Genomic DNA, 22,526 nt, shown 5'->3' with positions numbered 1-22,526 from the left:
CGTCTCCAACGTATCTATAATTTCAGATGTTCCATGCTAGTTTTATGACAATACCTACATGTTTTATATGCACTTTATATCATATTATGGAATTTATTGGACTAACCTATTAACAAGATGCCACAGTGCCAGTTTCTGTTTATTATGTCTGTTTATTGCAGAAAAGGTCCAAAAACCAAAGTGCTCGGAAAAATCCAGAAAAATTACATAAATTCTATTCCGCCAGAAGACTCGCGGAGCCAGAAGGGCCAGGCCAGAGGAGGCCCAGGGCCTCCTCCCCATCAGCCGGCGCGGCCAGGAGGGGGGCTGCCCCACCCTATGGTGTGGGCCCCTCGGGACTCTCCCGACTCCGCCTCTTCGCCTATATAATCCCTTTCGACCTAAAAACGCGATACCAATTGACGAAACTCCAGAAAGACTCCAGGGACGCCGCCGCCATCGCGAAACTCCGTTTCGGGGGACAGAAGTCTCTGTTCCGGCACGCCGCCGGGACGGGGAAGTGCCCCCGGAGTCATCTCCATCGACACCACCGCCATCTTCATCACCGTTGCTGTCTCCTATGATGAGGAGGGAGTAGTTCTCCCCCGAGGCTAAGGGCTCTACCGGTAGTTATGTGGTTCATCTCTCTCCCATGTACTTCAATACAATGATCTCATGAGCTGCCTTACATGATTGAGATCCATATGATGAGCTTTGTAATCTAGATGTCGTTATGCTATTCAAGTGGATTTTACTTATGTGATCTCCGGAGCTCCTTGTCCCATGTGTGTAAAGGTGACAGTGTGTGCACCGTGTGGGTCTCTTAGGCTATATTTCACAGAATACTTGTTCACTGGGTTATGATTTGAGTTGGATGTCTCTATGAAATTGTGGTGTGTTAGTACCTCCTATGAATGCTCACGGTGATAGTGTGGGGTGTTTATTAGTACTTGGGAATACATCTTTAAGGTTTGCTTTGCAGCCCTACACGGTGAATTAGTGTTCGTTATCCCGCCAGAGAGTAATTCAGAATAGCATAGTGAAGTGCTTATATTTATATTCCATTATGATTGCAATGTTGAGAGTGTCCACTAGTGAAAGTAGGATCCCTAGGCCTTGTTTCTAAGCATTGAAACACCGTTTCCAACAAGTTCTGTTACATGCTTGCTTGCTGCCATCTTTATTTCAGATTGCTATTACCACTCATAATCATCCATATTACTTGTATTTCACTATCTCTTCGCCGAAATAGTGCACCTATACATCTGACAAGTGTATTAGGTGTGTTGGGGACACAAGAGACTTCTTGTATCTTGATTGCAGGGTTGCTTGAGAGGGATATCTTTGACCTCTACCTCCCTGAGTTCGATAAACCTTGGGTGATTCACTTAAGGGAAACTTGCTGCTGTTCTACAAACCTCTGCTCTTGGAGGCCCAACACTGTCTATAGGAATAGAAGCGTGCGTAGACATCAGACAGCAAGGTCCTGTGCAGTTTGGTGACTATCCCTGGCTTGTGTGTGCCTGTGTGTTGCATGTTGGAACTTGGGGCTTGGTGGATCAGCTCGGCTGGTCTGGTCTTATCCTTCCCATTTTACTTCTTTTGTTAACCTTCCAAGTGGCATTGCCACTTGGCAACAATGTGCATTTTCTGGTTGTGCTCTTATGCAGGGATCAAAGATGATCAAGAAGTTCTCCTTCTACTGGATGATCAAGAAGATCAAGACAGTATATAGGTTTAGTTTAGCTTAGTTCTTTAATTCATTGTAATTTTCTTTTTCTTTTTTCCTTTATCAATTTCTTAAATGATTATGTAATAATTATTATATTTGGATATTGTAATGACAATGTATCTTGTGTGATGATCAATAAAGCTCAGGGTTTCTCTAATGAGCTTATTGTAATTTATATCTATAAATTTATTGTTTGAATTATCCAAATATAATATTATTTGTTGAATTATTACTTGTCTTTTATTTTATGTAGTGTTTAAGTTTGAAATTTCAATTCAAACTTGTTTCAAATGCATTCACTCAATGACATGTGTTGAATTCAAAAGTTTCCCATCTTTAAAAACCCTAATTCAAAAGAGATCATGTCCAAGTTTATCGCACTCTCGAAATCCTAATCCTGGCTGGTGTCGAGAGAGAAACTTGTTCCCTCTTAGGTTTTATGCAATTAAGAGCAAAATTCCCCCTAGTTTTGCGATGCAATGCACATCCATTTTCTAATTCTACCCCGCAAATGTCTGAAATCCTGGGATATTACACCAAGCGAATGGCAAACAGTACACCCATACCCATGCTTAGGTGTACAAAATCCACACTCATTTAGGTTTTGAATTTTGACTGCGAGTGGGTTTGGACTAAGGGGAAGCTGAACCTATTTTCCTTGTATAACTATAAATTTAATTGAAGCCTTCCATAGCTGTCGGATGCTTGGAGATTCGGATTAGATGGCTGGTGAGAGAAATGTTTGTTTCCGAAAATGAGAGCTGTGGTGGAAAATGTTCCATTCAGCCAAACTTTGCATGAATCTCCAGGTCCAAACGAACGGCAAACAGTACACCCATACACATGCTTAGGTGTACAAAATCCACACTCATTTAGGTTTTGAATTTTGTCTGGGAGGGGGTTTGGACTAAGGGGAAGCTGAACCTATTTTCCTTGTATAACTATAAATTTAATTGAAGCCTATTTTATCCTTAAATAATTATAAATAAAGTAGATCTCTCTTTATTTTTTACATGGCAATCTATTTATCCACCTCTCCACATATGCATAATTTTGTTTTATCGTAGTTTGGCTGGTACATGCCAATGTTGTAGGTTGTACTCTATACCGCAGAAAATCCCTTTTTAAACCTTCGAGCTAAGCTAAATCACACTTTACGGTTGTCGGGTCAGTTCGAAATATAACACTTGTAGTCTTTCCAGAGCCAAATATACACATATAAGGATTTTTTTAGAGATGGATATGAGGGACTTCTATGCTGGCGAAGCAGGTAATAAAAGACCAAGTTAAAGAAAGAGGGAAGGGGCATTCCCCATTTCACCTCTAGTCCCGCTCTTGGTAAATTTCTTCAGCCACATCCCCCAAGAAGGAGGCACGGCGAGGGACATTCACTATTCGAACAAAAATATGGGTTATGTAGAGGCAGTCTGTGATTCGTGTTTAATGTAAAGAAATAAATATAATACCGTGGAGCTAAGACTAGTCATATTGGGAAGTAACATAGAGTAGTAACATGGTGCATGTTACTACCCTATGTTACTACCTTCATAGTGGGTAGTTACATATATGTGGTATCATGCATGTTATATTTATTAGATTGTAGACTTATCTTGTCTTGAGAAGTGTGATGTTATGGTAACATAGCTAGTTACCACCCCACTCTCTTTCTTCATTTATTGTCATGCCATGTCACCAAAATATCTTGGGGTGTGTGATGTTACTACCTATGTTACTCCCACTATGAGCAATCTAAGATACACAGGAAAGGAATTCAGTAGGAAAAACACATTGCGATGAGCCTTTTTAATTTTGGTCTAGTGCATGGTACAATGGGAATAAACTATGTATATATGCTATCCGTTTATGCATAGTACTAGAGAGATATATGTTAAATTTAATAAATGTGGTAAATATCTAAAATTTGAAAAACCCAAAGTAGTAAAATGTGGAGTCAATTCTAAATAAAAAAATCTTCCTTTATTAGCATTTGAATGTGAATCCATGATGAATGATTTCTTTTACTATTATTAAGTATATATTCCCTTCGTTTATATATTATAAACCTTTTTAAATATTTCAATGTGGACCAGATCAGGGCTAGGGGGCAGCTGGGCCCATGCCCCATGCTGGAAATTTTGCTGAAAGATCCACAAAAATATATGTGAAATGCTCCCTAAGTTTTTAAATACTTGCCTATCTGGTCCCCTCCAAGAAAAGTTTTGTTCACTTGCCCCCCTCCAAGTAACATTCCTGGCTCCGTTCCTGGACAAGATAGGAACCAAAAAGAGTGCACCTATACACTGACATACGTCTAAATATATGCATTTTTGGAAAATATTGTCTTATACATAGTAAACAGAGGGAGCAGAAATCTTAGTTAGTGTTAACTGAGCGGTCTTGGTCTGTTAACTGACATATGTCACTAATTTTGTTTAACGTGTTCATGTTTGTGCGTGGATTAAAAATCAGCTTAAGTTGATTGACAAACTCTAGAAAGTAACTTTTAGAAGAAATGGATACTTGTATAATTTCTCAACTTTTCGTAGTAATTTTGAAAAAATAACCTGAACACAAATTTAACACTCCAGAAATAAACCTTGGGGATACTGAATATAGCTAAATGTGTGCATCTCTGTATGCAAAACTACTTTTAAAGTTGCTGTTGTTGTTGATTATTATTAGATCGGTGATTTTTTTGCAAAAAAAATTACAAATATTTAACATCGAAATATATAATTTGCTAGGAACAAAAAAGTCCAGGAAAGAAAACAACTAAAAAAATTGTGTATACATATATGTACAGTCTCCCTAATATTTTGCATTAATACATTTTAGTCTTGTTCAACCAAGCTTAGCTATCAGATTTAATCATTTTTTGTGCTCACACTATTTTATTTTATCATAGGGATTCAATGGCTTCCATCGGAGTCGGAGCCAAAAGTTTACCCTAGTCATCTACGGTCCATTAGTTGACCCGGCACCTAAATGGACGACTTGGCGCTTATCAAGACTTGTTCGTATCCCTCTTGGGGTGTTGCCAACGATAGGCATCCTCTCCATTTATAGTATTTTTTTGTGAAACCTAGTACACATAGACAATCACAAATACTTTATGAGCACCTACGGGAGGTTGAGTCTAAAAAATTGATCCGACGAGTGTTAAGATTGATAAAGTCAACACATACGCCTCATTATCAATGGGAACATCGTCTCCCACTAAAAATATTCCGTCTTTTTTGAGACACCAAAGTGTTAACCTTGAGGTTTAATCACTGATAGACTAGAGGTACAACTGCTCTCCTAATCATCCAACAACCGGTTAATTCTCTAGTACCTTCTTTCTTGATACCTCTCAATCTCATGATACATTTCTTAGACATTTTAGGAATGCCTGCTTGTTAATCGGTTGGTACTCATGAAATAAAAAGAGCTAGCGGAATTCTATATAAATACATCCAATGAACCGCACATGTTGGGGATATGTAAGATGATACGGTACTCATTCGTTCTACAGTTACTGGTTTACTGCTGGGTACTACTATCTCCACCGGCGCATCCCATAGCGGTTCAAATAGCGATTTGAGGGCAGGCGTGGTTTTTGGGCTCGCACCGGTGCGCCTCAAACGTCGCCGGCTAGTTTTCGAGCCCAATAGAATCGTCGGCATCCCCGTGCCGGCCCCTTCGCGTAGGGCACGAATCAGGCGCGCCGGCGCCTCGCAGCACGTCAGAAAACGAGCGTGGGCTCCGCCTAGTAGCGAGACACACCGATTTCCCACCTCCTACCCACGCCCGAGCCGACTCCCACCCCTCTAGATCGCCACCGTCCCTGTCGCCGCCGCGCCCCTGCTTGCAATAGACACCGCCGCCTGTCTAAGAACCGCCGTCCATCGACACGACCGCCACCCCCCTCGACCGGTGGCCGCTGTTTCGCCCGGAATAGAGCTCGCCGCCACCGCGGCACAACCACCCCGCCTGCAAGGTGTTCGTCCGATTGTCACGATGGACAACGACGACGAGATGATGGTGCATCTGTTCACGGAGGAGCAGAACGCTGAGGCTGTCCGGCGGCAACAGCAGCAGCTGATTCTGACGAGCATGCTGCGCGTTCGCCAGCCTTTCTTCGTCGTGCATCGGCGCGACGGCTCAAAGCCAGGCAAGAGGAGGAACATCAGCCGGCATCGTCAAGCCGGCGCAATGCTGCTTGACGCCGACTACTTCAACGACGTCGCGACTCATTCGTCGAAGGAATTTCGGCACCGGTTTCGGATGAAGGAGTTGTTCTTGAAGATTGTCTACGGCGTCAGGGAGTACGACAACTACTTCATTGCCAAGCAAGATTGCACAGGTTTGTGAGGCTTCACCTCAATTCCGAAGTGCACTGTTGCAATGCGTTGTCTTGCATACGGAGCTCCTACAGATACAACCAATTACTACCTACGGATGGCAGAGTCGACATGTACAAAGACTCTCTACAGATTTTGCTGAGCCGTCATAGCGTTGTTTGCTAAAGACTATTTGAGAGCACCAAGAGAAGATGATACAGCTCGGATCCTGCAAAAAATGCAGCAAGAGGGTTAGGGTTAGGGTTAGATAAATCCTGCTTATAGTATTACCCAAGAGTAAAGAAAATACATATTCTTTTTTGTCACCACTTTTTGCCTGGCCATTTTTGCTTTTGTAGGGCTAGGAATTGCAGGGAGTATTGTGGAGTAGTCCGTCACTTCTTTGTCAAAATCCAGGTTGTACGAATATAATCAATCCACCTCAGGAAAGACTGAACACACTAATTTATCTTGCAAGATAGGCATGCAAGATAATCGACACTATTCATCACAAAAAAAAAGATAAACGACACTATTAATTACTTTGCATTGTTTAAAAATACTACAAACAACAAACTAATTTAAAAATATCTGAAAGAAGATGATATGAAACTAGGCTGATAATAAGATTTTTATTTAAAACTATTCGGAATGTGCTTGACACATGGGAATCTGCAAACCAAGGGAGCAACCTTTACATATACATATCCCAACCCTTATTTCGAGACATCACTTTCACTTTACATGTAAAATAAAATGTAATAATTAAATATATTTGATACATGTGGAAATGCATGCACTGCATCATATCACAGATTCAGCGACAGCAAAATTGGTCGGGAAAACTGCTTTCTTCAACAGAAAGTCAGACGGGAAAGGGTTTTACCGACCGACCTTGTCTATCACAGTAATTCAAGTCAGCAAAGGTCTTTCCCGACCAACATATGGTTGGGTGACCAGTACCACTTTTGCGTCAAGATTATGATGGCGCAGCATTCGAAAAGGAGTATTATGATGGTGTACCCTAGTCGTATAACATAAAATTCCGTTTCCAGAATTAGAGAAAGCTTTCACATATACAACAAAAAAAATCACATTTGGGGAAAGCCCTCAGTCTTGTACCTGTACTAGCTTTTTTTTTCGATAAAGGAAATATATTAATATCAAGAAGATACCAATTACACCCAGCCTCTGCAACAACGCACCACCCTATTGGCACTACGGATGCACACAGCCAAAAAAACAAGAAAAGAAAACTAAGAAACAAAAGTCCCGCTACAGTATCTCGGGCCTAACAACAGCAATACATCCACCGCTAAGACAACACCTGAATTACAGACTCTCCAAAAACGACGCCTCCAAGAAGGAAACAGTGCTCAAACACCATCGTCGCCCCATCAAAGATCTTAGGTTTTCACCCTGAAGATAATCCCCGCTCTCAAAACAATGCCTCCACCAAGGTCATTGTCAGGCACAACCAATTAAGGTCAGATCTTGGGTTTTCACCCTGAAAGGTAGGACTCTGCACTTCACTTGTGTTGTCGCCCCCACTTTCATACCGCTGTTGTGAAGCCCAGAACACCAAGCAAGTCCCTCAACAGTGCAGAAACTTGAACCTCCCTTAGCTAGTTCTCCCCTCCGGCCTTCCTGAAATTCTCTTCTCCCGATTTTCATCATGGATCCATAGTCACTTGATGTCAACACAGAAAAAGAGCTTCGCGCTGCTCCCTCCAGAACCAATCGGTCGGAATAAAAACATGGGTGCGCGTGACCGAATACCTCCGATCCAGCAAACTCCAGGCAAAAGCACTGTTACATTCCCCTCGGAGCCTTCCGAAACTCAACACTAGCTACATGCTGATCGAATGTTTCTCGAAAGATTTCTAAAAACCCTTCCCTGTTGGACTAAAGCAGTCTAATTACTATGCAATACATTGTGATTCCACGACTCTCAGCCTGCATACGATCGCGTTTGGTACAAGCCAAAACCTGGTTGCAGTCTAGCAGTTACCAAGTGAGGTGGGAATACGGGAATAGGTGTCGATGGCTACCACTAACTCCCGATGCTGGCGCAGTTAAGCTCCCAATGCCTCTACGCGATCACCCTTAGCTGCAAGAGCCCATTGGGGATCCAGCTCTATATCCCAGCATCTGGCGCTTGCAGCAGAACTACGTCTGATCTCGTGCATGGTTACTTAGTGCAATTCAATATATTGTGGCGCGATTAGGTCCTCCGGTGCTGCAGGACCTGGAACTTGTGCTTACAGAACATGAGTTTTTGCATGTATAGCAACGCTAGTAGGCATGGCTAAATCTACGATATGCAGGATGATGTAGCACGTCAGCAGCATTATTTTCCTCGATGCTTCTCACTCCCATCAAACTTACCTCCCGAAATTCCAACATTGCCATCTATTCCTCTGCTAGTCTGATGGAAACAAGAAGCAAGAATAAAGTGTTGTATATATGTGCATACAGTGATGAGCAGCTGTCGCATATGGTGCGTACCCGTGAAATAGGTGGACAGTTACATACGGCATATGCTCACACCTACTACTTGTTGCAATACAGTTTTCTTTCCGAAAATAAAGGTGCCCAGAGACGTAGAGTAAAGGAAGGACGAAAAGTTAACCAATACGCTATTGGATGATGTGCAGTTTCAAACAATTTACCAAATATTAGCTGAATACACATGTGTTACCACTTACCATAGGATATTTCCTCCCTTGTTAGTTACCATGGTGAAGTACCCAAATATTAGTCTGCCTGGTTTCCATCTAATGGACTCACAACTTTACCTAAGTTTTCTGAAGTCTATGATCAATAAAAATATTCGTAAGAAAAAAAAAGCTTAGAAAACATGCCAAATAAGAGACACGGTCGATTTCACTTGCGAGAAACCTTTCAAACCATCTCCAAACGGTTATTTTTATCCGGAGGCTTAAAAGGAAGTTTAGAGCATCTCCAGCCGCGTCCCCCAAACCCCCCCCCCCCCCCCCCCCCAAACAGCGCCGGATCGAGCGTTTCAGGGACGCGTTTTCTTCGTGCCGCGTTTGGGGGACATTGCTCCCCAGCCACGTCCCCCAAACGCGGCCCTAATTTTTTTTATAGGGATTTTCGAAAACATAACCATTTTATTAAACATAGCATACACATAAATATGTTTGCCAAAATTGTTTTCAGATTAAAATACAACAAATAATAAAACAACTAAACAAATATAATAACCGGGGCTAGATTAAGGCGCCGTGGCATTTGCTGATAATCCTTTGACCCTCCACATATGCTCAACGAGATTATTTTGAAGTTGCTCGTGAATATTGTTGTCACGGATCTCTGCGTGCATGGCGGGGAAATCAGCAAAATCTGCATGCACATCATGATCAACCTCCGCAATAGGGCACTGACACTCATAGGGACCAACATGTCTCCTGACCTGATTCTTGCGGTCATTCTCAATGATCATGTTGTGCATGATCACACAAGGCTGCATCACCTCCCACATTTGGTCGTGAGACCAGCTTAGAGCAGGGTACCGAACAATTACAAATTGATCTTCAAGCACACCAAATGCCTGCTCGACACCCTTCCTGCAAGCCTCATGTTGCGAAGCAAAGTGGCAATTCTTCTAACCTAATGGAGTCGAGATTGTTTTCACAAAAGTGGCCAATTTTGGATATATACCATCGGTTAGATAATAGCCTTTGGTATATGGGTGGCCATTGATCTCATAGTTGCATAGTTGAGCATGACCTTTCACTAGTTTGCTGAACACCGGAGACCGCCGCAACACGTTGATGTCATTGTGTGATCCCGCCATACCAAAGAAAGAATGCCAAATCCACAGGGCATAATCTGCCATAGCTTCAAACACCACATTACAATATCCATGACGTCATTTGTATATACCTTGCCAAGCAAACAGACAGTCCTTTCATGACCAGTGCATGCAATCGATGCTTCCAAGCATCCCAGGAAATCCTCTCGCATCATTTTGTGACATGATCTTTGCAGTCTCTTCTTTAGTTGGCCCTCTCAAGTACTATTTGCTAAACTTTTCCACCGCAGCTCGACAAAATTTGTACATGCACTCAATGGCAGTAGACTCACTCATGCGAAGGTAGTCGTCCTTGATACGTCTCCGACGTATCGATAATTTCTTATGTTCCATGCCACATTATTGATGATATCTACATGTTTTATGCATACTTTATGTCATATTTATGCGTTTTCCGGAACTAACCTATTGACGAGATGCCGAAGGGCCAGTTGCTGTTTTCTGCTATTTTTGGTTTCAGAAATCCTAGTAAGGAAATATTCTCGGAATCGGACGAAATCAACGCCCAGCATCTTAGGATCACGCGAAGCTTCCAGAACACCCGAGAGAGGCCAGAGGGGGCCACTAGGCCACCAGACGCCAGGGTGGCGCGGCCCAGGCCTTGGCCGCGCCCCCCTAGTGTGTCACCGCCTCGTTGACCCTCCGACTCCGCCTCTTCGCCTATATAAAGGTCCCTGACCTAAAACCTCGATACGGAAGAGCCACGGTACGAGAAACCTTCCAGAGCCGCCGCCATCGCGAAGCCAAGATCTGGGGGACAGGAGTCTCTGTTCCGGCACGCCGCCGGGACGGGGAAGTGCCCCCGGAAGGCTTCTCCATCAACATCACCGCCATCTTCATCAACGCTGCTGTCTCCCATGAGGAGGGAGTAGTTCTCCATCGAGGCTCGGGGCTGTACCGGTAGCTATGTGGTTCATCTCTCTCCTATGTGCTTCAATACAATAATCTCATGAGCTGCCTTACATGATTGAGATTCATATGATGATGCTTGTAATCTAGATGTCATTATGCTAGTCAAGTGGGTTTTACTTATGTGATCTCCGGAGACTCCTTGTCCCACGTGTGTAAAGGTGACAGTGTGTGCACCGTGTGGGTCTCTTAGGCTATATTTCACAGAATACTTATTCACTGTTATGAATGGCATAGTGAAGTGCTTATTTATATCTCTTTATGATTGCAATGTGTTTTGTATCACAATATATCTGCGTGCTACTCTAGTGATGTTATTAAAGTAGTTTATTCCTCCTGCACGGTGTAATGGTGATAGTGTGTGCATCGTGTAGTACTTGGCGTAGGCTATGATTGTGATCTCTTGTAGATTATGAAGTTAACTATTGCTATGATAGTATTGATGTGATCTATTCCTCCTTTCGTAGTGTGAAGGTGACAGTGTGCATGCTATGTTAGTACTTGGTTTGGTTATGTTGATCTGTTATGCACTCTAAGGTTATTTAAATATGAACATTGAATATTGTGGAGCTTGTTAACTCCGGCATTGAGGGTTCGTGTAATCCTACACAGTTAGTGGTGTTCATCATCCAACAAGAGGGTGTAGAGTCTAGCATCTATCTATTTATTCTGTTATGTGATCAATGTTGAGAGTGTCCACTAGTGAAAGTATGATCCTGATACGTCTCCAACGTATCGATAATTTCTTGTGTTCCATGCCACATTATTGATGTTATCTACATGTTTTATGCACACTTTATGTCATATTCGTGCATTTTCTGGAACTAACCTATTAACAAGATGCCGAAGTGCCAGTTCCTGTTTTCTGCTGTTTTTGGTTTCAGAAATCCTAGTAACGAAATATTCTCGGAATCGGACGAAATCAACGCCCAGGTTCCTATTTTTCCCGGAACCATCCAGAACACCCGAGAGCCGCCAGAGGGGAGCCCTGGGGGCCCCACACCACACCTGGGCGCGGCCAGAGGGGGGGCCGCGCCGCCCTAGGGTGTGGGCCCCCCTTCGACCTTCCTGCGCCGCCTCTCCGCCTATAAGAAGCCCCTGGATCAGAAAACCCTATACGATTGACGAAACCCACGAAAACCTTCCAGAGCCGCCGCCATCGCGAAGCCAAGATCTGGGGGACAGGATCTCTGTTCCGGCACCCTGCCGGAGCGGGGAAGTGCCCCCGGAAGGCTTCTCCATCGACACCGCTGCCATCTCCACCGCCATCTTCATCACCGCTGCTGCTCCCATGAGGAGGGAGTAGTTCTCCATCGAGGCTCGGGGCTGTACCGGTAGCTATGTGGTTAATCTCTCTACTATGTACTTCAATACAATGATCTCATGAGCTGCTTTACATGATTGAGATTCATCTGAGTTTTGTATCACAATTCATCTATGTGCTACTCTAGTGATGTGTTATTAAAGTAGTTCTATTCCTCCTACACGTGTGTAAAGGTGACAGTGTGTGCACCGTGTTAGTACTTGGTTTATGCTATGATCATGATCTCTTGTAGATTATGGAGTTAACTATTGCTATGATATTATTGATGTGATCTATTCCTCCTACATATGCATGAAGGTGACAGTGTGCATGCTATGCTAGTACTCGGTTTAGTCTGTTGATCTATCTTACACTAAAGGTTACTTAAACATGAGCATTATTGTGGAGCTTGTTAACTCCGGCATTGAGGGTTCGTGTAATCCTACGCAATGTGTTCATCATCCAACAAAAGTGTAGAGTATGCATTTATCTATTCTGTTATGTGATCAATATTGAGAGTGTCCACTAGTGAAAGTGTAATCCCTAGGCCTTGTTCCTAAATACTGCTGAGTTACTACTGCTTGTTTACTGTTTCACTGCGTTACTACTGCTGCAATACCACCACCATCAACTACACGCCCGCAAGCTATTTTCTGGCACCGTTGCTACTGCTACTATATATTCATACCACCTGTATTTCACTATCTCTTCGCCGAACTAGTGCACCTATTAGGTGTGTTGGGGACACAAGAGACTTCTTGCTTTGTGGTTGCAGGGTTGCATGAGAGGGATATCTTTGACCTCTTCCTCCCTGAGTTCGATAAACCTTGGGTATCCACTTAAGGGAAACTTGCTGCTGTTCTACAAACCTCTGCTCTTGGAGGCCCAACACTGTCTACAGGAAAGGAGGGGGAACGTAGACATCAAGCACTTTTCTGGCGCCGTTGCCGGGGAGGAAAGGTAAAAGGCTCTCATACTACGGTCCCAGGTAAAGTATTTTTCTGTTGCCGTCGTGTGTGTGCTCAAAGCTATTTCCTTTAGATCCTGCAATTGCATCTTTTTGTTTCTTGTTTACACTAGTTTGGCATAATGGACAACAATGAGCTTCTTGTTCTATTTCCTGATTTAAAACATGGATTGTTTGAGGCGAAAATTAAAAAACCTATGAAATCTTCTTTGCATGCTGGTAGTAATATTAGTATGAACGCTTTGAACACCATTGTTGACAATAATATAGAAAGTTCTAAGCTTGGGGAAGCTGGTTTTCATGATATTTTTAGTCCCCCAAGCATTGAGGAGAAAATTTTCTTTGATGATACTTTGCCTCCTATTTATGATGATAATGATAGTGGTCTTTTGGTGCCACTTACTATGGAGAGTAAATTTTGTTGTGATTATACTATGCCTCCTACACTTGATGAGAATAATGATGATAGCTACTTTGTTGAATTTGCTCCCACTACAACTAATAAAATTGATTATGCCTATGTGGAGAGTAATTATTTTATGCATGAGACTCATGATAAGAATGCTTTATGTGATAGTTATATTGTTGAGTTTGCTCATGTTGCTACTGAAAGTTATTATGAGAGAGGAAAATATGGTTGTAGAAATTTTCATGTTACTAAAACACCTCTCTATGTGCTGAAATTTTTGAAGCTACACTTGTTTTATCTTCCTATGCTTGTTACTTTGCTCTTCATGAACTTGTTTATTTACAAGATTCCTATGCATAGGAAGCATGTTAGACTTAAATGTGTTTTGTATTTGCCTCTTGATGCCCTCTTTTGCTTCAAATACTATTTCTTGCGAGTGCATCATTAAAACTGCTGAGCCCATCTTAATGGCTATAAAGAAAAGAACTTCTTGGGAGATAACCCATGTGTTATTTTACTACAGTACTTTGTTTTTATTTTGTGTCTTGGAAGTTGTTTACTACTGTAGCAACCTCTCCTTATCTTAGTTTTGTGTTTTGTTGTGCCAAGTAAAGTCTTTGATAGAAAAGTAAGTACTAGATTTGGATTACTGCACAGTTCCAGATTTCTTTGCTGTCACGAATCTGGGTCCACCTCCCTGTAGGTAGCTCAGAAAATTATGCCAATTTACGTGCATGATCCTCAGATATGTACGCAACTTTCATTCAATTTGAGCATTTTCATTTGAGCAAGTCTGGTGCCATTTTAAAATTCGTCAATACGAACTGTACTGTTTTGACAGATTCTGCCTTTTATTTCGCATTGCCTCTTTCGCTATGTTGGATGAATTTCTTTGATCCACTAATGTCCAGTAGCATTATGCAATGTCCAGAAGTGTTAAGAATGATTGTGTCACCTCTGAATATGTTAATTTTTATTGTGCACTAACCCTCTAATGAGTTGTTTCGAGTTTGGTGTGGAGGAAGTTTTCAAGGGTCAAGAGAGGAGGATGATATACTATGATCAAGAAGAGTGAAAGCTCTAAGCTTGGGGATGCACCCGGTGGTTCACCCCTGCATATATCAAGAAGACTCAAGCGTCTAAGCTTGGGGATGCCCAAGGCATCCCCTTCTTCATCGACAACATTATCAGGTTCCTCCCCTGAAACTATATTTTTATTCCATCACATCTTATGTGCTTTACTTGGAGCGTCTGTGTGCTTTTGTTTTTGTTTGTGTTTGAATAAATTGGATTACATCATGCTTGTGTGGGAGAGAGACACGCTCCGCTGGTTCGTATGAACACATGTGTTCTTAGCTCATAATATTCATGGCGAAGTTTCCTCTTCGTTAAATTGTTATATGGTTGGAATTGGAAAATGATACATGTAGTAATTGCTATAATGTCTTGGGTAATGTGATACTTGGCAATTGTTGTGCTCATGTTTAAGCTCTTGCATCATATACTTTGCACCTATTAGTGAAGAATACATAGAGCATGCTAAAATTTGGTTTGCATAATTGGTCTCTCTAAGGTCTAGATAATTTCTAGTAAGGTGTTTGAACAACGAGGAAGGCAATGTATAGTTTTATAATACTTGTAATATGTCTTTTATGTGAGTTTTGCTGTACTAGTTCATACTTTTGTTTGCTTCAAACAACCTTGCTAGCCTAAGCCTTGTATCGAGAGGGAATACTTCTCATGCATCCAAATACTTGAGCCAACCACTATGCCATTTGTGTCCACTATACCTACCTACTACATGGTATTTCTCCGCCATTCCAAAGTAAATTGCTTGAGTGCTACCTTTAAACAATTCAAAATTTATCACCTCTGATTTGTGTCAATGTTTTATAGCTCATGAGGAAGTATGTGGTGTTTATCTTTCAATCTTGTTGGGCAACTTTCACCAATGGACTAGTGGCTTCATCCGCTTATCCAATAATTTTGCAAAAAGTGCTGGCAATGGGATTCCCAGTCCCAAATTAATTAACAAAAATAGACACTCCTCCATGGTATGTGATTGTTGGACGGCACCCGAAGGATTCGGTTAGCCATGGCTTGTGTAAGCAAAGGTGGGGAGGAGTGTCATCATAATAAAACTAAAATAAAAAGGCACTCCTTCATGGTATGAGATTGTTGGTAGGCACCCGAGGATTCGGTTAGCCATGGTTTGTGAAAGAAAGGTTGGAAGGAGTGCCATCCAAACATAAAATAAAATGGGAGCCGCTCTTTGAAGGTTTGTCTGGCAAGGGGGTTAGAGTACCCGCTACCATTCGTTGACAACAACATACACCTCTCAAAACTTTATTTTCATGCTCTCTTTATGTTTTCAAAATCAAAGCTCTAGTACAAATATAGCAATCGATGCTTTCCTCTTTGAAGGACCATTCTTTTACTTTCATTGTTGAGTCAGTTCACCTATTTCTCTCCACCTCAAGAAGCAAACACTTGTGTGAACTGTGCATTGATTCCTACATACTTGCATATTGCACTTATTATATTACTCTATGTTGACAATATCCATGAGATATACATGTTACAAGTTGAAAGCAACCGCTGAAACTTAATCTTCCTTTATGTTGCTTCAATACCTTTTACTTTGAATTATTGCTTTATGAGTTAACTCTTATGCAAGACTTATTGATGCTTGTCTTGAAGTGCTATTCATGAAAAGTCTTTGGTATATGATTCATTTGTTTACTCATGTCATATACATTGTTTTGATCGCTGCATTCACTACATATGCTTTACAAATAGTATGATCAAGGTTATGATGGCATGTCACTCCAGAAATTATCTTTGTTATCGTTTTACCTGCTCGGGACGAGCAGAACTAAGCTTGGGGATGCTGATACGTCTCCAACGTATCGATAATTTCTTGTGTTCCATGCCACATTATTGATGTTATCTACATGTTTTATGCACACTTTATGTCATATTCGTGCATTTTCTGGAACTAACCTATTAACAAGATGCCGAAGTGCCAGTTCCTGTTTTCTGCTGTTTTTGGTTTCAGAAATCCTAGTAACGAAATATTCTCGGAATCGGACGAAATCAACGCCCAGGTTCCTATTTTTCCCGGAACCATCCAGAACACCCGAGAGCCGCCAGAGGGGAGCCCTGGGGGCCCCACACCACACCTGGGCGCGGCCAGAGGGGGGGCCGCGCCGCCCTAGGGTGTGGGCCCCCCTTCGACCTTCCTGCGCCGCCTCTCCGCCTATAAGAAGCCCCTGGATCAGAAAACCCTATACGATTGACGAAACCCACGAAAACCTTCCAGAGCCGCCGCCATCGCGAAGCCAAGATCTGGGGGACAGGATCTCTGTTCCGGCACCCTGCCGGAGCGGGGAAGTGCCCCCGGAAGGCTTCTCCATCGACACCGCTGCCATCTCCACCGCCATCTTCATCACCGCTGCTGCTCCCATGAGGAGGGAGTAGTTCTCCATCGAGGCTCGGGGCTGTACCGGTAGCTATGTGGTTAATCTCTCTACTATGTACTTCAATACAATGATCTCATGAGCTGCTTTACATGATTGAGATTCATCTGAGTTTTGTATCACAATTCATCTATGTGCTACTCTAGTGATGTGTTATTAAAGTAGTTCTATTCCTCCTACACGTGTGTAAAGGTGACAGTGTGTGCACCGTGTTAGTACTTGGTTTATGCTATGATCATGATCTCTTGTAGATTATGGAGTTAACTATTGCTATGATATTATTGATGTGATCTATTCCTCCTACATATGCATGAAGGTGACAGTGTGCATGCTATGCTAGTACTCGGTTTAGTCTGTTGATCTATCTTACACTAAAGGTTACTTAAACATGAGCATTATTGTGGAGCTTGTTAACTCCGGCATTGAGGGTTCGTGTAATCCTACGCAATGTGTTCATCATCCAACAAAAGTGTAGAGTATGCATTTATCTATTCTGTTATGTGATCAATATTGAGAGTGTCCACTAGTGAAAGTGTAATCCCTAGGCCTTGTTCCTAAATACTGCTGAGTTACTACTGCTTGTTTACTGTTTCACTGCGTTAGCATTATCGCTGCAATACCACCACCATCAACTACACGCCCGCAAGCTATTTTCTGGCACCGTTGCTACTGCTACTATATATTCATACCACCTGTATTTCACTATCTCTTCGCCGAACTAGTGCACCTATTAGGTGTGTTGGGGACACAAGAGACTTCTTGCTTTGTGGTTGCAGGGTTGCATGAGAGGGATATCTTTGACCTCTTCCTCCCTGAGTTCGATAAACCTTGGGTATCCACTTAAGGGAAACTTGCTGCTGTTCTACAAACCTCTGCTCTTGGAGGCCCAACACTGTCTACAGGAAAGGAGGGGGAACGTAGACATCAGATCCCTAGGCCTTGTTCCTAAATACTGCTATCGCTGCTTGTTTACTATTTTACTGCATCTTTACTTCCTGCAATATTAATACCATCAACTGCACGCCAGCAAGCACTTTTCTGGCGCCGTTACTACTGCTCATATTCATTCATACCACTTGTATTTCACTATCTCTTCGCCGAACTAGTGCACCTATTAGGTGTGTTGGGGACACAAGAGACTTCGTGCTTTGTGGTTGCAGGGTTGCATGAGAGGGATATCTTTGACCTCTTCCTCCCTGAGTTCGATAAACCTTGGGTGATCCACTTAAGGGAAACTTGCTGCTGTTCTACAAACCTCTGCTCTTGGAGACCCAACACTGTCTACAAGAATAGAAGCACCCGTAGACATCAAGCACTTTTCTGGCGCCGTTGCTAGGGAGGAAAGGTAAAAGGTACTCACACTCCGGATCTCGGCTACTAAGCTATTTTCGCCGTTGTAAGTACTCGAAGCTATTTCCTTTAGATCCTGCAATTGCATCTTTTTGTTTCTTGTTTACACTAGTTAGGCATAATGGACAACAATGAGCGTCTTATTCTATTTCCTGATTTAAGACATGGATGGTTTGATGCGAAAATTAAAAAACCTATGGAACATATTAGTATGAACGCTTTGAACACCATTGTTGCTAATGATATGGAAAATTCTAAGCTTGGGGAAGCTGGCTTTGATGAGCATGATATTTTTAGTCCCCCAAGCATTGAGGAGAAAATTTACTTTGATGATACTTTGCCTCCTATTTATGATGATTATAATGATATTGGTCTTTTAGTACCGCCTGTTATGGAGGATAAATTTGATTATGATTACAATATGCTTCCTATATTTGATGATGAGAATAATAATGATAGCTACTTTGTTGAATTTGCTCCCACTACAACTAATAAAATTGATTATGCTTATGTGGAGAGTAATGATACTTTTATGCATGTGAATAAGAATGCTTTATGTGATACTTATATTGTTGAGTTTGTTCATGATGCCTCTGAAAATTATTATGAGAGAGGAAAATATGGTTGTAGAAATTTTCATGTTACTAAAACACCTCTCTATGTGCTGAAATTTTTGAAGTTACACTGGTTTTATCTTCCTATGCTTGTTACTTTGCTCTTCATGAACTTGTTTATTTACAAGATTCCTATGCATAGGAAGCATGTTAGACTTAAATGTGTTTTGAATTTGCTTCTTGATGCTCTCTTTTGCTTCAACTCTTATTTCTTGCGAGTGCATCATTAAAACTGCTGAGCCCATCTTAATGGCTATAAAGAAAGAACATCTTGGGAGATAACCCATGTGTTTATTTTGTTACAGTACTTTTATTTTGTATTTGTGTCTTGGAAGTTGTTACTACTGTAGCAACCTCTCCTTATCTTATTTTATTGCATTGTTGTGCCAAGTAAAGTCTTTGATAGTAGGGTTGATACTAGATTTGGATTACTGCGCAGAAACAGATTTCTTGCTGTCACGAATCTGGGCCTAATTCTCTGTAGGTAACTCAGAAAAATCTGCCAATTTACGTGCGTGATCCTCAGATATGTACACAACTTTCATTCAATTTGGACATTTTCATTTGAGCAAGTCTGGTGCCATTTTAAAATTCGTCTTTACGGACTGTTCTGTTTTGACAGATTCTGCCTTTTATTTCGCATTGCTTCTTTCACTGTGTTGGGTGGATTTCTTGTTCCATTACCTTCCAGTATCTTTGGGAAATGTCCAGAAGTGTTAAGAATGATTGTGTCACCTCTGAACATGTGAGTTTTTGATTATGCACTAACCCTCTAATGAGTTTGCTTCGAGTTTGGTGTGGAGGAAGTTTTCAAGGGTCAAGAGAGGAGGATGATATATTATGATCAAGAAGAGTGAAGAATCTAAGCTTGGGGATGCCCCGGTGGTTCATCCCTGCATATTTTAAGAAGACTCAAGCTTCTAAGCTTGGGGATGCCCAAGGCATCCCCTTCTTCATCGACAACTTATCAGGTTTCTTCTCTTGAAACTATATTTTTATTCGGTCACATCTTATGTACTTTACTTGGAGCGTCTGTTTGTTTTTGTTTATGTTTGAATAAGTTCATTCTTGTGTGGGAGAGAGACACGCTCCGCTGGTTCGTATGAACACATGTGTTCTTAGCTTTATTCTTAATGTTCATGGCGAAGGTTGAAACTGCTTCGTTAATTGTTATATGGTTGGAATCGGGAAATGCTACATGTAGTAATTCTAAAATGTCTTGAATAATTTGATACTTGGCAATTGTTGTGCTCATGTTTAAGCTCTTGCATCATATACTTTGCACCTATTAATGAAGAAATACATAGAGCTTGCTAAATTTTGGTTTGCATAATTGGTCTCTCTAAGGTCTAGATAATTTCTAGTAAAGAGTTTGAACAACAAGGAAGACGATGTAAAGTCTTATAATGCTTACAATATGTTCATATGTGAGTCTTGCTGCACCGTTTTATACTTGAGTTTGCTTCAAACAACCTTGCTAGCCTAGCCTTGTATTGAGAGGAATTCTTCTCGTGCATCCAAATCCTTGAGCCAAAAACTATGCCATTTGTGTCCACCATACCTACCTACTACATGGTATTTCTCTGCCATTCCAAGCAAATACTTCATGTGCTACCTTTAAACAATTCAAAAGCTATTATCTCTTATTTGTGTCAATGTTTTATAGCTCATGAGGAAGTATGTGGTGTTTTATCTTTCGATCTTGTCATTTACTTTTGACAAACTTTCACAATGGACTAGTGGCTTCATCCGCTTATCCAATAATTTTGCAGAAAGAGCTGGCAATGGGGTTCCCAGCCCCAATTAATTAACTTGCATTAATAATTCTCTTCACATGTTTTGCTCTGGTTCATCAGTAAGCAACTTAATTTTGCAAATAGACACTCCTTCATGGTATGTGATTGTTGGAAGGCACCCGAGGATTCGGTTAGCCATGGCTTGAGAAAGCAAAGGTTGGGAGGAGTGTCATCTAAAAAAATAAAAAATAAAAACTAAACTAAAATACATGTGTAAATAAAAGAGAAGAGGGATGATCTACCTTGCTGGTAGAGATAACGTCCTTCATGGGAGCCGCTCTTGAAAGTCTGGTTGATGAGGTAGTTAGAGTGCCCACTACCATTCGTTGACAACAACAAACACCTCTCAAAACTTTACTTTTATACTCTCTATATGATTTCAAAACTTAAAAAGCTCTAGCACATGATTTAATCCCTGCTTCCCTCTGCGAATGGCCATTCTTTTACTTTATGTTGAGTCAGTTTACCCACTTCTTTCTATCTTAGAAGCAAACACTTGTGTCAACTGTGTGCATTGATTCTTACATGTTTACCTATTGCACTTGTTATATTGCTTTATGTTGACAACTATCCATGAGATATACATGTTACAAGTTGAAAGCAATTGCTGAAACTTAATCATCCTTTGTGTTGCTTCAATGCCTTTTACTAAGAATTTATTGCTTTATGAGTTAACTCTTTTGCAAGACTTATTGATGCTTGTCTTGAAAGTACTATTCATGAAAAGTCTTTGCTTTATGATTCATTTGTTTACTCATGTCATTACCATTGTTTTGATCGCTGCATTCATTACATATGCTTACAATAGTATGATCAAGGTTATGATGGCATGTCACTCCAGAAATTATCTTTGTTATCGTTTACCTGCTCGGGACGAGCATGAACTAAGCTTGGGGATGCTGATACGTCTCCGACGTATCGATAATTTCTTATGTTCCATGCCACATTATTGATGATATCTACATATTTTATGCATACTTTATGTCATATTTATGCGTTTTCCGGAACTAACCTATTGACGAGATGCCGAAGGGCCAGTTGCTGTTTTCTGCTGTTTTTGGTTTCAGAAATCCTAGTAAGGAAATATTCTCGGAATCGGACGAAATCAACGCCCAGCATCTTAGGATCACGCGAAGCTTCCAGAACACCCGAGAGAGGCCAGAGGGGGGCCACTGGGCCACCAGACGCTAGGGTGGTGCGGCCCAGGCCTTGGCCGCGCCCCCCTAGTGTGTCACCGCCTCGTTGACCCTCCGACTCCGCCTCTTCGCCTATATAAAGGTCCCTGACCTAAAACCTCGATACGGAAGAGCCACGGTACGAGAAACCTTCCAGAGCCGCCGCCATCGCGAAGCCCAGATCTGGGGGACAGGAGTCTCTGTTTCGGCACGCCGCCGGGACGGGGAAGTGCCCCCGGAAGGCTTCTCCATCAACATCACCGCCATCTTCATCAACGCTGCTGTCTCCCATGAGGAGGGAGTAGTTCTCCATCGAGGCTCGGGGCTGTACCGGTAGCTATGTGGTTCATCTCTCTCCTATGTGCTTCAATACAATAATCTCATGAGCTGCCTTACATGATTGAGATTCATATGATGATGCTTGTAATCTAGATGTCATTATGCTAGTCAAGTGGGTTTTACTTATGTGATCTCCGGAGACTCCTTGTCCCACGTGTGTAAAGGTGACAGTGTGTGCACCGTGTGGGTCTCTTAGGCTATATTTCACAGAATACTTATTCACTGTTATGAATGGCATAGTGAAGTGCTTATTTATATCTCTTTATGATTGCAATGTGTTTTGTATCACAATATATCTGCGTGCTACTCTAGTG

The 22,526-nt window shown here is 41.8% G+C and overlaps 1 pseudogene; it reads right to left on the bottom strand.

Moving 5' to 3' along the window:
• Nucleotides 1-22,526, bottom strand: part of LOC139834314 (uncharacterized) — an 82,157-nt pseudogene that overhangs the window by 43,660 nt on the left and 15,971 nt on the right.

Source organism: Lolium perenne, unplaced genomic scaffold (genome assembly GCF_019359855.2).
Source record: "Lolium perenne isolate Kyuss_39 unplaced genomic scaffold, Kyuss_2.0 unplaced28, whole genome shotgun sequence".
Classification (NCBI taxonomy): domain Eukaryota; kingdom Viridiplantae; phylum Streptophyta; class Magnoliopsida; order Poales; family Poaceae; genus Lolium; species Lolium perenne.
This window is presented reverse-complemented; position numbering and strand designations above follow the sequence as displayed.